The following is a 14436-nucleotide window of genomic DNA, read 5'->3' as shown; positions in this document are numbered from 1 at the left end:
GAACAGCTACTATAGAACAGATTTCTTTCTGGTAGGATTTTTAAAATTTCTGTTGTGCTCCTAGAACCTTCCTGTGAACTCTGTGTTACATCGTTTGCTTTTAACTGAGGTAATTGTGTGTTGCCCATTCTCTTCCATTCCTCATCACCTCTCCAGCTGGTGTTGTGCATCTTTCACCTGGACTTTTACATTTCTTGAATAAATGTAGAGAAAACTTCCTTAAAAACGATAACCCTCCCCAAACAGAGCTTTAAATCCTCTGATGCATCTCTACTTCTTTTCTACTTTTAAAATATACTTGTCCTGTATTTTATTTTCAGAATACCAGAATGTAACAGAAATTGTATTTTTATTCAGCTCATAAAGGACTAAACCTCCTTTTGAAAATTTGTTTAACTGACAATGAACTGGTGGCCAAGTTGCACGATAATGCAAAAAAAAAAAGTTACACTTGAGTTAGCGGGGCTTTCTTTGCATGTAATGTACATATCAATTACTTAGTGATGCATTACACTGTATAATCTAATTCAGCATGTCAAACTTTTCAACTCAATTTATAAATTCAGCTGCATCAGCCTCTGCATCATTTACACCAAGTAATTTTTAGCTTCTCTAGAAACCACCTCCATGGAAAAAAAAAAGGCTGGATTTATTGTATGTGTTATACTTTGGGACCTAGTTTGCTCAGTGTGCAAAATGAATGCAGTGAGTTTCACACAGTAGAACTAGATATTGTGTATTGTATTTTGTATGCTGAGCATTTTTCTTTCTTTTCTCTCTCTTTCTTTCTTCTCCCCCCCTCTACTCCCCCCAATAGAGCTATCCAGTCTTGAATATGTCAGTGTGCCTTGAATGTGCAGTCACATTCTGAGGTATGTCTTTGAACTCTTCAATGGTGCTTTGCATTTCTTTGAGACCTTTTATGGGAAGGAAATAGAGAAACGTGGACTAAAATGCTGCGCAGTTGTCTCATTATTTCTCTTCCATTAAAAAAAAGAAGAAAAAAAAAAAGAGTTAGTTTTTGTTAGACAGGGACACCTCCGTTATATAGTATATTCAGCATCTACTGTGCATGGCTCCATACTGATACTTGCAGACAGCACGGGGTATGGCGTACCAATTTAGAAGGCCAAGACAATACTTCCGTATCTGCTCAGAACAAAGAAATTATCATCCCCAGCTAGCAATTACTTCAACAAAAGGATAAATTGATTTTCAACATATATCTCATTCCTGGCTATTTTTGAAACTTGATTTTTTAAAATTGAAAAAAAGAAAAAAGAACCTAGAGAAAGATGAAGACGAATAGCTAATAATCAGAGGATAATAAAGTGTGACCAGAAAAATTAGAAGCTCCCCTGCAGCTCTAATTAAGCCAGTAGGAAACAAATCTGTGGAAGGATAGCAAAAGCGGGACCTGTAAATACATGCTCCTCTTTAGGGCAGGATTCTGTCACCCTTCCTCAGGCAAAGTAACATTTTGGTACCCAAATGGTGCGGAGCAGCAGGCAGCGGAGTGTGGGGTCACGGGGTGGCATTTGGTGAGTTTGAGCTGGAAAACCTTGTGTTGCAACACTGGACACACAGCGCTTGGGCTACAGTCACCTGGGTCAGGACTGCAGGGGTGGCAAGTGTCACCAGCCAGAGAGATATGAATTAAAGATACTTAAGGAGAAATTTCATGAAGGATTATTGTGGCAAATAAAAAGGGAACCCAATAAAAGTTTGGTACAAAGAAGTGCTCGTAGAGATTGCACTAATAGGTTTTATGAGGTTTCTTTTAATTAAATTTACGGTTTAACAGGTTTTTTTTCTACATGTGTTAGGCATGAAGAGGAAAGAGGGCAGGCTGAGACAGTTTTTCTAGAACTGAGGCTAATTTTTTCCTCATAGTTGCAAATATATCCTTTGGTCAGTGACTATGTTTATCTTTTAAGTGGTGAGGAGTATGGGTTTACTATCTCAGTTAATTCTCTGCTCTGACATCCATAAAGTGTAATGCATTGAGCAAGTTTAATTTTTAAAATGTCTTTTGCACATGCCCCTTTGACAGAGACATTCCACAAGCAGATAGCTTTTTATACTGTACTTGGGGCACAGAGTCTGACAGAGATTACTGTATAACCTGAAGTAAAAGTATTGGTGTAAAATACAAGACTGTATACATGGGATTTCATCCAGAGCACTCAGCCAAAAGAAATACTGAACCACTGCTAAATCATCCTAATGAGTAAAGTATTGTGTGTGGCTTTGTTATTTTAAGCAAATGCACTCGTATTTGTTTCTGGAACTATAAGGGATCAGTCAAGCAAATGTTTCCGTGAAAGGAAAAAAATATATGTTCATAAAACTTGCACCACATTACTTTCTTGGTGGCAAAGTATTTAAAATAATTGTTCAGTGCAAGACTAAGCATTTTATTGGAAAACTCATTTAACTCAAGAATTAGCCATGTAGGGTGTCCACTCCACAGTGTAAAATAATAAACTTCATTCTTTCTTTTTCTGTTTTACCTGTAATACACAGCTACCTTTATAAAATCCATATGTTACACATAACTAGGCATTTTCATTTGAAAACAAACCAAAACCAAAACAACCAAAAAAACCCCAACACCCAAAACCTACCAAGAATTAGACTTGCAGGCCTAAGACAAACATTTGACTGGTTTTCCAGTTTAAAGCGGGGGTGAGGGCATGGAGAAAGGGGCAAAGTAAGAAGGAAACCATACGTCTCAACCTAGGCTCAGTGTTGGGTTGCCAAAACAGGGGCTTTTGATTAGGACAAACAGAACTGCCTCAGCCTTCATGCTCTTCTCCAGTTTTCTGTGGGTATAGGGATTAAGTAACTACTGCAGTTCATAGATGAATGGTTTCCCTCCCAGATGTGAACCATCTTGCAGACAGCTTGGTCAGGAGGTTTGGAAACATCTGCTGCTCTCTCTTCTCCCATCCCCACCTCCCAGTTTTCCACATTGTGATGGGTATTGTCATCGTTGGTTTTGAATAGGAGCTGGAAGTTTTTCTTTGCCATTCCACTATCTCAGCTGTCTGTTAATCCAGGATTGTCCTTCTGGAAAACCCTTCAGATGGTCATTTATGGCAATGTGTGAGACTCACAGGAACAAAAGTTCCCCCCTGCTGCAGGCTACAGCCTTTTCCTGAGCCTTCACCTGGCAGTCTCAGTCCTGGCAGCACTGGTTTGTTCATATGCAGTGTGTAAATACATTGTTCTGACTGAATTTGATGGGTTCACACCTCTTCTCTCTTCCCAGCTGTAGCAAAAACAAAACAAACAAGACCTATTTTGGCATAGATGTCACCACTTAGAAATAGCAGAGGCCTATAAACACAGAGACTGTTTCATCATTAGAGGATAAGGCACAGTATGTCTATTACCAACAGCTGGAAGATGAGACAATGACTAAATTGGCATTGTTGTGTTTCTCATGGATGCTTTGCTGGGAAAGTTCAGAGGGGTGGAGACACTTGTGATAAAGGTAGCTAAACAGGGATTTTTCACTTTGTGTCACAGGATAGTTTAGAAAAAATTCTGGTACGGGATGTCAGAAATGAACTGAACAGCTTGAATCCAGTGCAAAAATCAGTGCACAAAAATTATTTGGGTTCCAGTTCTAGTCTACAATATCTGTGTAGGCCTACAAATTAAATGGGTCTGTCTGATAAACTGTGCATTTGGTGTTTGTCACTGACTTCATCCCTGCTGCAGGTTTTTGTCTTGAAGTGAGGTCAGTAGATGTTTGCATAACTACTGCCACTTCCTCTTTGCAGGAGGGGACAGCAGAGTCCTAGATGGACTCAGTACTGCAGGCAGTTAGATGGTGATTTCCTCTCCCCTGTTTCCATTTGTTCACCAGTCGCAGAATCACAGAATCATTTTCGGTGAAAGAGACCTTCAATGTCATTGAGTCCAACTGTTAACCTAACACTGTCACTAAACCATGTCCCTAAGAACCACATCTATACATCTTTTAAACACTTCCAGGGATGGTGACTCCACCACTTCCCTGGGCAGCCTGTTCCAATGCTTGACAACCCTTTTGGTGAAGAAGTTTTTCTTAATATCCAATCTAAACCTCCCCTGGCACAACTTGAGGCCATTTCCTCTTGTCCTGTCACTTGCTACTTGGGACAGGAGACCAACACCTTCCATGCTACAACCTCCTTTCAGGTGATTGTGAAGAGTGATAAGGTCTCCCCTCAGCATCCTTTTCTCCAGGCTAAACAGACCCAGTTCCTCAGCCACTCCTCACCAGATATGTGCTCCAGGTCCCTTACCAGCTTCGTTGCCCTCCTCTGCACTCTCTCTAGTACTTCAATGTCTTCCTTGTAGTGAGGGACCCAAAACTGAACACAGGATTTTAGGTGCCACCTCACCAGCACCAAGTACAAGCTGTGCAAGTGCCAGCAGCTTCCTTCTCAGCCATCTGCTGAGTAAGGATATTTCTACACAACACCTTTTTCAGGCAGAAGCACCCACGCTGCCCATGTGCTGGGCTGGCTAAATGGCTCGTGACCACGAGCCCGAGCTCATTCCCCCTGGCAGACAGGGCAGGCCCTGCTCAGTGTGGCACCGATACACCCACCCGCACACTGGTCAGTCAGGGCAAGTAAGTCACACTGCAGCAACTCGGATGGAAGGCAGAAAACACTTGTGTGTAAGCCATGAAAATACCACAGAGCCTCTATTTCCAGTCTGCTCTAGTTTCTACACTCAAATATCTTCTTTAGCATTATTGTTCTAAGTGAAATCTATCCTTGATTATGTGGCAGGGACCTATTAGATTGTTTGACTGTCAGGCACTAAATACATTTGCAGTACAGTATTTAATTATAAAATGTTAACAGCATTTGTGGTATTGCCATAATAGCTACAGATCCCAGTCACTAACAAGGCCTTACTGTGTCTCTCATTTTACAAATGTGGAGTAAAAAACAGTCCTTGTCCCTGAGACTGTGAAGTTTAAGGAGAGACGAATCTGAGCACTGAAAATAAGCACACATTAACTCAGTAACTTGCCTGAAGTCTTAATAGCCAGTCAGTGAGAGCGCCAGGGATAAAAATCATGTTCCCCAAGCCCTGGTCGTGCTGTGCTCACTTGATCACTTCATTTTAAAATAAATCTGGTGTTTAAAGTGCTGTTTATAATTATCATTCCAAGGGAAGCTGATAAGGTCAATGCACAAGCACCTAAGACAGCAGAGAGTTATATTTGAAGGCGCCGCAGTGCAGAGGCACTGAAAACATGGACAGGGGTGACGAATTTTGAAGAATGGTGGTGTAATAAATGGAGTTAACCTGTGAAGTGGGAAAAATGTCAGACCTTCTTGTCTGAGGTAGTGTCAGGATGCGGGGGAGTACTGAAGCAGAGGAGGGAGAAGCACAGGGGAGAACATACGGATGTGTCTTCTACTCTTGCAGTCACAGTCTCCTATAAAGGGGAAGGGCGCAGATTCTTAAACACAGTGAATGTGCTGCAGCTGTAAGGCAGACAGTCAGAACAGTCCACTGAAAACCATATACATACACAGAGATACATGTATCTGTATAGATAAACAAAAAACTTTCACTTATGGTAGAAAGTTGAACAGAATTATATTTAATTTTATTTCCTTGTTTAGTGGAGATTTTGCAATTCACATTTGAGTTCCAACAGAAGCTAAAAACCTTTCATCTCACTAAATTACACTGGGAGTCTGGTACATCAGACCTGGGTGAGTAACTGATGGGACAAGGTGGGGATCTGGTGGTAACTCTTCTCAGTTCTGACCTCAGCAGTGGCTCGTCCCATTCAGTAGCAGGGACTGATCGGTGCTTGAAGTTATTTAGCATCTTTAGTTTAAACATGAACAACCTATCAAGTATTCTTCTGAATATTAGACTTTTATATAGCTAGGTTTTTGAGGAGAATAGTTAAAGGGTAGAGGATTTCCTCAATGAAGAGATAACAAATATGAAACTTATGTTAATACAATGATTTCTAGATTCAATTCACTTTTAAAATACCATTTCTAATTGTGCAACATGGGATTCAGTCTTCCCTTGCTGAAGTTGGTCACAAAGCATTCCCTGACCTCTGTGTAAACAGATGGTTTCCCTGGGTCTCATATTAGAAAAAGCTTTGTGTTCCAGCTTAACTAAAGGTCGACTAGAGACCTGTTGGTGTCCAACAGTCTAAAGTTGGTGTAAACGCTTTGATGAATTAGGATTTACTGCTTAACTAGTAGAAAAAAGCAGATTCCCCTACAAATTGTTGAAGCGAGGCATCTTTTCCATCACTGGCCCATGTGGAACAGAGTCTGTGGTGTCAGTCCAGTTCTCTTTCTTCATATTACCAAAAAATATCTGTTTTGGAGTGCTGCTGCTCCCTTTCTGCATTTGAACTTTGAATAAATATGCATGCCACAGGCAACCAAAAGTCGTCAGGCTCAGAGGTATTGGCAGGCTACCCTTCTTACTTGTGCAGACGAACAGCTCTATAAGTTAAGGGGTGTTCATATGCCGTCTATTCTTTCCAACCAACCACGTGAGAAAGTTTGCTTTCAAAGTGGTTTTACTGCTTTGATCCCATTCCACCATGTCTTTTACTGCTTCTTACTTTCTCTTCTCTATTACTTTTCATTGTTTCCCATTATTAATCCTTCCTTACCCTTGATATGTCCCCCAGGGCTCTTATTCTGCGGGTGGTGAGCACTGTCCCGTGCATGAAGCTTCTTTTGTCATCAGGGCATGACTGATGAGGCTTTTTCTGAAATCTCATGAAAGCTCAGAAAACCAGCTCTCATCTGTGTCCCTGTAGAGCAACCTTAACACCTACTGATGCACTTTTTATGTGTTGTTTACTCTAGGTATTAATGTGCGCTGGAGCAGTGCCACATCTGGATGAGAGCAGCAGAGATCCTTCCTTGTGCATCTGAGACTTTCCGTGTGTGGGTCAGGTGTACCAGAAATCATGTTCACCTGGCAGAATCCTTCCTTCTACAACTTCTGAGTACAATATTGGAGAATCTGTAGCATTTCAGGCTTTTGGAACATGAACGGTAGATAATGGCTAGACCCTTGATGCTGTTTTCAGTCAGGATATGTCCTGTGGTTGATCATTCACCACCTCAGTTTCCCATAGGAAATGTCCTAAGCTTTGCTCCTGAGCTCATGTGATCATTGGCTCTGTGTCACACTCTTTTCTGATCCTGCAGAATGGAAAATTACCATCTGTCTTTCCTCTGGTTCTGCTGTGTACTTGGATATGTGAAAGGTAAAATAAGATGAAGCATGTGTGATTCTACCCAGCTGAGTTTGGTAACCCTGGGGGCTTATGAAGCCTGATCAATGAAGGTACCCATGCCAGACCTGATGCTGCAGGAAAATTACATTTCCTAAGTAGGTATTTCAGCCTTCTGCCTGCCACAGATAGGCTTTTTGATGTGTCTTATGATTGAAAAGCTATTGCTCCTCCATGGTAAGAAAGATAGAGCCAAAGGATCAGGTTTTCTTATTGGGGTATATCTGTGCTCTCAATTTCAGCCCCTAATTCCTTGAAATACTTTCTTTAATTGAAATAGTCGAGTTAAATATCACGTGAGATAGAGTTCATGTGTTGGCAGTCTTTCCCCATCATTGCCAATTTAAAGGTGAGATTGTGTCCTGCTGCTTCCCTGGAGGGTGGGTTGGTTCCAGGCTACTGCAGCAAATGACCCAAATGTGGAGTCTCTTTGCCCTTTATGACTGAGTTTAATTTAAACCAGGAGATACTTTTAAATACTTGACCTCTTCCCTCTAAAATTGCAGCCTCCAGGTGAAACAATGCACAGCTGTGACATCAAAAGTCAGGTTTCGTACTCAGAAGGTCAGGCCATTCAGACATGCTCAACTTGTTGTAGGTAAGTCAAAGAGTACCTACAGAACTGGACAGTTGTTTGATGTTAAGACACGTCATAGACTTGCAGAGGTGTTGTCTTCTTTGTTGTCCACAAATCAGTCTACCAAATCTCCATCTATGCAGGGAGCATCCCTCCAGACTGTGTCTCTCACTGCCATTTGCAGGACACCAACGAGTTCCTCTTGCATCTGTGTTAGTGAAACAGAGACAACCAGAAATAATACTGGATTTGGCAGGGAGGTCGTTGAGGTTGCTCTTTGAACAAAAGATTTTGAGACTGACTTCTAAGTAGAAAAAAATGCTTAGAACAATTAACCACTGTTCACTATACATCTGGCTTGCCTGTCTCTTGGCTTCTCATCTCCTTTCACTGTTTTGAATTAGTCCAGCACATCACCTCTCAGTTGGAAAGGAACTGGTGGCCAAAGATGTCAACCAGCCAATATCCGTGCTCAGGTACTCATTTAGTGTATGGGGGCAGACCCTAAATACATATTTCGGAAAATTTAATGTGAAAATGTCTCAAGCTTTAGCTAGAGGGGACATATAACCATTCAAAGCCAAAATGTGTGTGTGGAAAATACCTCTGTCAAGTGTTCTGGTTGCTCTATACTCACTGGCACTCACTGACATCTGAATTAACTACCTCAGCAGGAAGATCACAGGCTAAATCGTCTTCTGTCTGGAATTTCTCTTGCATCAAAGGTCTGGACATCCTCGTAAAGCTCTGTGGTGGCATAGGGGACAGCTCACTGCACCAGGCTACCACTTCCGTTTTCACTATTAGAATTCACATTCAGGTAGGAGAGTCATAACCAACGTGAATAAAACATAGATGGTCTTTCACTGTGTATGACTTAGAGAAACAAAGTTCATTTGAGGTCCTTTCAAACACACAAATGACTGATTGTAGTCATGCACCATGAATGTCATACCCTTTAAATATGTTTTCCTTGAAATTCATGAGAACGTAGAAGAGCACCCCAAGTACTTGGATATCTGGGAAACCAGCTTAGTATTGTTTGACAAATCCTCCCTGACGAGCTAAATCAACCAATTAGTCATGCTAATGCTTGTTAATGACATTTCTGTTAGAAGAACAGTGTAATTTGGCTTTATTTCCAAATTCCAGCAACAAAAAAATAACATGTATTGATCCTGTATTGCAAATGAATGATGTTTCTGCACTACTGAAACTCAAAGAGTGCATGATTGGTAACAACTTTTTACCATCTGCCGGGGCAGCCACTCAATAGCATTCTCGCACCTTCCAGTAAAATTTCATGACATGCATCTCAGCAGAGACCATTAAATCAAACTTGGTACAGGTATGGCTACTTCTCTGAGAAAAATATAGCAGGCCTAAAGAAGAACTAGTAGTTGCCTCATGTAATCTGAACCTACTAATTGCACCAGCATTCACCTCTTCTTTGTGCTCAATTATGAGTCCATTTTGAAAGGGCAGTTCGTCTTTAATGGGTTAACTGATGCCACGTTAATAGAGGAGCTATAACATGACAAACAAATATAGTTTAATGCACCCTACTTTGAATGCAGAGTTCATATGTATTCCAGACAAAAGGCCAAACAAATTTACAACACTTCATGCATTTCTATAGCTGAGCATTTTTTACTGAAGGATATGTAAATCCTGCACTAATCAGAGGTTCTGGGATTCCAAATGCCACTAAAGGTTATGACCTGAAGCCCTGCTAATAGATGACTGAGGGCGTAGACTAAGTAGTTCTGAATGACAGCAACCACAGGGTGTTTTGCATGAAAAGTAACCTCTAATAAATGACCTCTGCTTTTTTCCTTTCAAAGCTATGACAGTAATGAATATGAAAGGGGGAGCTTTGTACACACTGAGTGTTATTTACACCTAAACACTGCAAGAGTGTGGATGGTATGTGAGGGCTTCAGTGCAACTGGAAAAGGAGAAAGGGTGTTTTCACTGCCTTAACGTACACTGCTGCACTTCTGCTGGCTTCATTAATAAACCTTTTCTTAAACAGTGGTACCACACAACAAGGTCATGTTGTTAAAGCAAACATTTCTTCCTTCATTATATGTATGTGTGTGTATATAAATATCTGTGTATATGTATGTATGTATATATGTTTACTGGATCGGTTACAGGCTTTGTGTGAAATCTCTTGGATTGCTGACAGAAGCATTCAAATTTCTGCTGTTTTGTGACCTTTAGTTAGGCAGAACACTGTGTCTTTGGTGGTATGAACAAAACAAGGATGTTTTTGATGGCAGAGAGTCTCTTTTCGTGGATGATATTTGCACTTGGACTTCTTGCAGAAAAACAGTTCTCAGAATTTTTTTCTTAAATGCAAGCAGAATCAGAGCTCTGAAAAAAAAAAAATAAGGTTTCCTTTGAATGATGGTGATCTATCAGTGAGACTTCCCACATCTTGCTGGAGATCCTGGAGAGGGAATAGTGCGATTAGTAGTGGACCATCTTTTCTGTGCCTCTACCACCTCAAGATTGTTTCCAGTCATGTACATTGCTTTGCCTTAGCCACCCTCCATGTAAATCACTTGCAGTGTGTCTTCTATTGCCTTGGGGACTCCCTGTTTTCAGTGTGTAAGGGCAACCAGGATGGGGGAAGACAGGCAGGCAGGAGCATGCTGTCCCTTCCATGCAACTGGGAACAGAGCCGTGCAGGTCCCTGGCAGAGAATCATGGAATCATAGCATAGTTTGGGTGGGAAGGGACCTTCAAAGGTCATCTAGTCCAACTCCCTGCAAAAAGCAGGGACATCTGCAACTAGATCATGTTGCTCAGAGCCCTGTCCAGCCTGGCCTGGAAATTTTCCAGGGATGGGGTATCTACCACCTCTCTGGGCAACCTGTGCCAGTGTTTCACCACCCTCATGGTAAAAGATTCCTTCCTCATCTCTAGCCTGAATCTCCCCTCATTTAGTTTATAACCATTACCCCGTGTCCTGTCCTAACAGTCTCTGCTAAAAAGTCTGTCCCCAGAAGGGCTGTATGGGGATGCTGTCATGGCAGAGAAAACCAGATGTGTGAAGTATACTTCACCACAAAAACTAGGGTCACCTCAAAGATCCTTGTGGCAGTGTGGTGAGGTGCAGTCTGTGTGTTTGAGATGCAGGGTAAGGCTGTGCCCTCCTGGGACCCAGCACCATCCAGCCAGCTCAGGCCCTGGCCTTTGCGGGGCATTAGCCCTCTGCCTCCCTCTGCCAGTGTGGTGGCAACACAGCTCCCAGTTTGGGAGTTTTGTGCTTAAACCCTGTCTCAGGCTTTTTCTTGACAGTCCTGCCCAGTAGGTGAATCAAGGGCCTGGAATCAAGGGCCTGATATCAGGATGTCTTTCATGCTGCTGAAAGGCTTGGCCCTGTGCAGTGCCACCACTATACCCTGCTGTGCACAGACTGCCTTGAGACATGTCACACGTGGCAGTGGGGTGGCTGTGGCACTCCGCTTTCCCCCAAACCCCATTAGCTTCCCCATGCAAAGCCTGTTTCTGTGGGATTCAAGCATGTGAGCATGCAGCATGTGGCCTATGAAGAGAATCTTCCATAGCCTAATGCAGTTCACACTCTGGAAATCTTTTGCTGGATATTCAGCACAAGTTTTTTACTTTTCTTAATATTATCCAAATATTTTTTCATTAGTTAATTTTTAATACAGATGTTTTACGTGCAGATCATAGTTACGTTTGTTCAAGTATGACTGCCATTTTGTTAGGTGGCAAATTTGCCTGAGTAAGGAGGCCAAAGCAGGGCTTTAAAATGCACTCCTCATAAAAAATTAAAGAGCTATTTTTTATTTACATATTTGCACAACACTCAATCCATCGTGTAAAGCTTTCTCTGCCTTAAACCCAAATCTCCAGGGTGTACTCCGTGCCTGGGGAAATTGGATGGCTCAGAGAAATGATAAAGAGATATCCGTCCATCCAACTATCTATCATTTTTTATACTGTACTCATTAACATGGTCTCTGAGCTCCTATTACATGTATGGAGCCTTTCCCATTTCAGTACAGAGCTGGTCAGCAGAGACAGCAAAGCCATCATTATTTTCTGAAGAGGACGAGCCTGCGGAAGGATCGGTTGCTCAGTCTGCAGTGGCCATTTGGCAGCAGCCGGTTTGTGCAGAAGAAAAATCCCTTTTATTAGCTGCCTGGGAAGTCTGGTTTGGCTTCTGGAAGATGCAGTTCAAATGGGCTATGTGCAGAGAGTTAGCCTTGGGTATCAACATTGCTGCTCCCGCATTCACTTCATGTCACCTCAAGAGAGAGGCTACCTCTTCTCTGCCTCCCTGACAGCTGCTTACCAGAAGGGGGACTTCAACTCTGAAAAAACATCAAAAGACCTGGCAACTTTAACTTGGATAAACTGTCCGAGGGACTCTTCAAATTAACAGAAATAGCTGCATTTCTCATCCTCTTGCATGTAACTGTTTGGCCACTTTCAGGCCATGTCATCACACATTTGTTTCATTCTTACCCCAGGGTCCACCTGTTTCTTTGCAGAATTCACTTATTGTCTTTTGACTTGTGCTTCAATTTCAAGCTCTGGAGGACGTCGGCTTTTTATTAGGTTGTATTCAGGGCCAGCCGTAGTGGGGGCCTGATCCTTGACAAGGACCTGTAGGCACTCAGCAGACAAATATTAGTTAACACTCATCATTACTAAGAATAAAGTAACATCACCACTCCGCAGCTCGCTCCAAGGCTGACTCTATTACATCTGCTACTGCCAGTGATTGCACCAGTGCTATTAGCCATCCTGTTGTTCATTTGTTTTAATCTTTTTTCCTCCTGTGTTAGGAGGAGAAGTTTAAAATCCATCTTAGTTTGCCTACCAGCTCTGTCAGACAGACAGCAACAGCCTGGAGCTCCCTGTGCTCCCAGGAGGGCTGGGCTGCTACTGGGATTTAACAGCATGGCCTGAGCATAATGGTGGGGTGGAGGCTGCAAACAAATACCTTCTTCTCCTTCCTCTGTTCCTTTGTCATGGAGCAATGGAGCAGCAAGGAGAGGGGTAAATTTCTTCCTCTTTTATTGGTAAAGGGCAAAGTGGTCTGTCGCAAATCACCAGCCTGAGAACAAACACAGAACCTAAGTCTCTGACTTGTACCTTCTCTACCATGACCATCCCTTTTATTCAGGCACCCTTCTCATCCCAGCCTGGCTCACACATGCTGTAGTCTAGTCTCAGCTTTAATTTAGAAATAGGTGCAGGCTTTATCAGTCAGTCAGTCAGCAGGAGTGGCAACCAGCATTCAGTTCATAAAATGTATCCAAGACTAAAAGAGGAAAAAGATTTGTATTTCCGAAATAAATGTAGGGGAAAATATATAAATGGCAAATGAAGAGCTAGAACCCCCCTCAGGCCAGACTCTGACAGGGCTTCATGGATCATCTGTATCTAAAATTGGAAGGTTTTGATTCAGGCTTTCCTGTTCTTCACTTAGAGATATCTTCTGGCGGCTGAGTAGAACCAGGATGAAACTCAAAAAGGGACAATTACTTCAACTTGAAATGCTTCATGGAAATGCTTCAAGTTTGACAGATTTGTGGTGGAGTTTTGCCCTTTTGTTCTGGTCAGCTGTCAGTACCCTGGGCCTCTGGCCACGATTTTGAGATTCCTTTAAATCTGGAGTCCTTTGTATCCTTGGAGGACCTTATTTTAGGGCTGATGACTGACACTCCAAAAGGAGACCATGGGACCTAGGACGGTACTTTGAACTTTTTATTTTCTCTTCATTTCCTATGTTTTATGGAGCCAAGAAAAAATAATTTTCTATGTAAAATAGAAACGCATTTTCTTTTAAAGATTACAGACCAAATTTTCAGGTCTCTCCAACCAGCCTAACTCAATTGATACTTTTGATTTATGCCAGCCTAAGGAAGAAATTGGGCAATTTAAATTTTAACTTCCTCTCCTAGGAACAATCCTTTCATTCCTGAAATCTGCAGATGAAGAATGAAACTCTAAAAAAACCTACTCAGCCTGGCCACAGCTTGACTGTAGGACACTGACAGCAGTGGTCTTGTGCAGTGTGGTAAAGAGGTGATTAAAAGTTTTACTATCCGTTTTATCGTCTCAGTTTTTACAATAAAGAGAGCTGTCATTGTTTTAGGATTATTTTACCTATGTCTATTCATTTTGTTTCATTGTCTTTACAAGTCTCACTCCAATTTCATTCTGCTTGGGTTCTGCCCTTTTTAACTCCTCAGCGGTGAGTGGGCATTGAAGAGCAGACTGGCCACCAAGTTGAGCAGGAACAGAGCGTGAAAACTGAGCTTCCATGCCAATCTCTTCCTTCACCTGGGAGGAATGAAAACACCACAATTCTTTTTTTTTTTTTTTTTACGTCCTCTCCTCACCTCGCCCCGCCTCCCCTCCCCTCCCCTCCCCTCCCCTCCCCTCCCCTCCCCTCCCCTCCCCTCCCCTCCCCTCCCCTCCCCTCCCCTCCCCTCCCCTCCCCTCCCCTCCCCTCCCCTCCCCTCCCCTCCCCTCCCCTCCCCTCCCCTCCCTCCCCTCCCCTTCC

General features: G+C 42.4%; 1 long non-coding RNA gene across 2 annotated transcripts in view; it reads left to right on the top strand.

Moving 5' to 3' along the window:
• LOC139827181 (uncharacterized) overlaps positions 1-10794 on the top strand; it is a 30197-nt gene extending 19403 nt beyond the window's left edge. The window contains exons 4-5 of one of the 2 annotated variants that reach the window (XR_011737477.1): positions 5643-5735; positions 6870-10794. This is a non-coding gene — a long non-coding RNA (uncharacterized lncRNA). The remainder of the gene's footprint in view (positions 1-5642; positions 5736-6869) is intronic. The other variant, XR_011737479.1, reaches the window with a different exon arrangement.
• Positions 10795-14436: the final 3642 nt, after the last annotated feature.

This window comes from Patagioenas fasciata, chromosome 2 (genome assembly GCF_037038585.1).
Source record: "Patagioenas fasciata isolate bPatFas1 chromosome 2, bPatFas1.hap1, whole genome shotgun sequence".
In the NCBI taxonomy this organism is placed as follows: domain Eukaryota; kingdom Metazoa; phylum Chordata; class Aves; order Columbiformes; family Columbidae; genus Patagioenas; species Patagioenas fasciata.
Note: the sequence above shows the minus strand (reverse complement) of the source record. Positions and strands in the feature narration are given on the sequence as shown.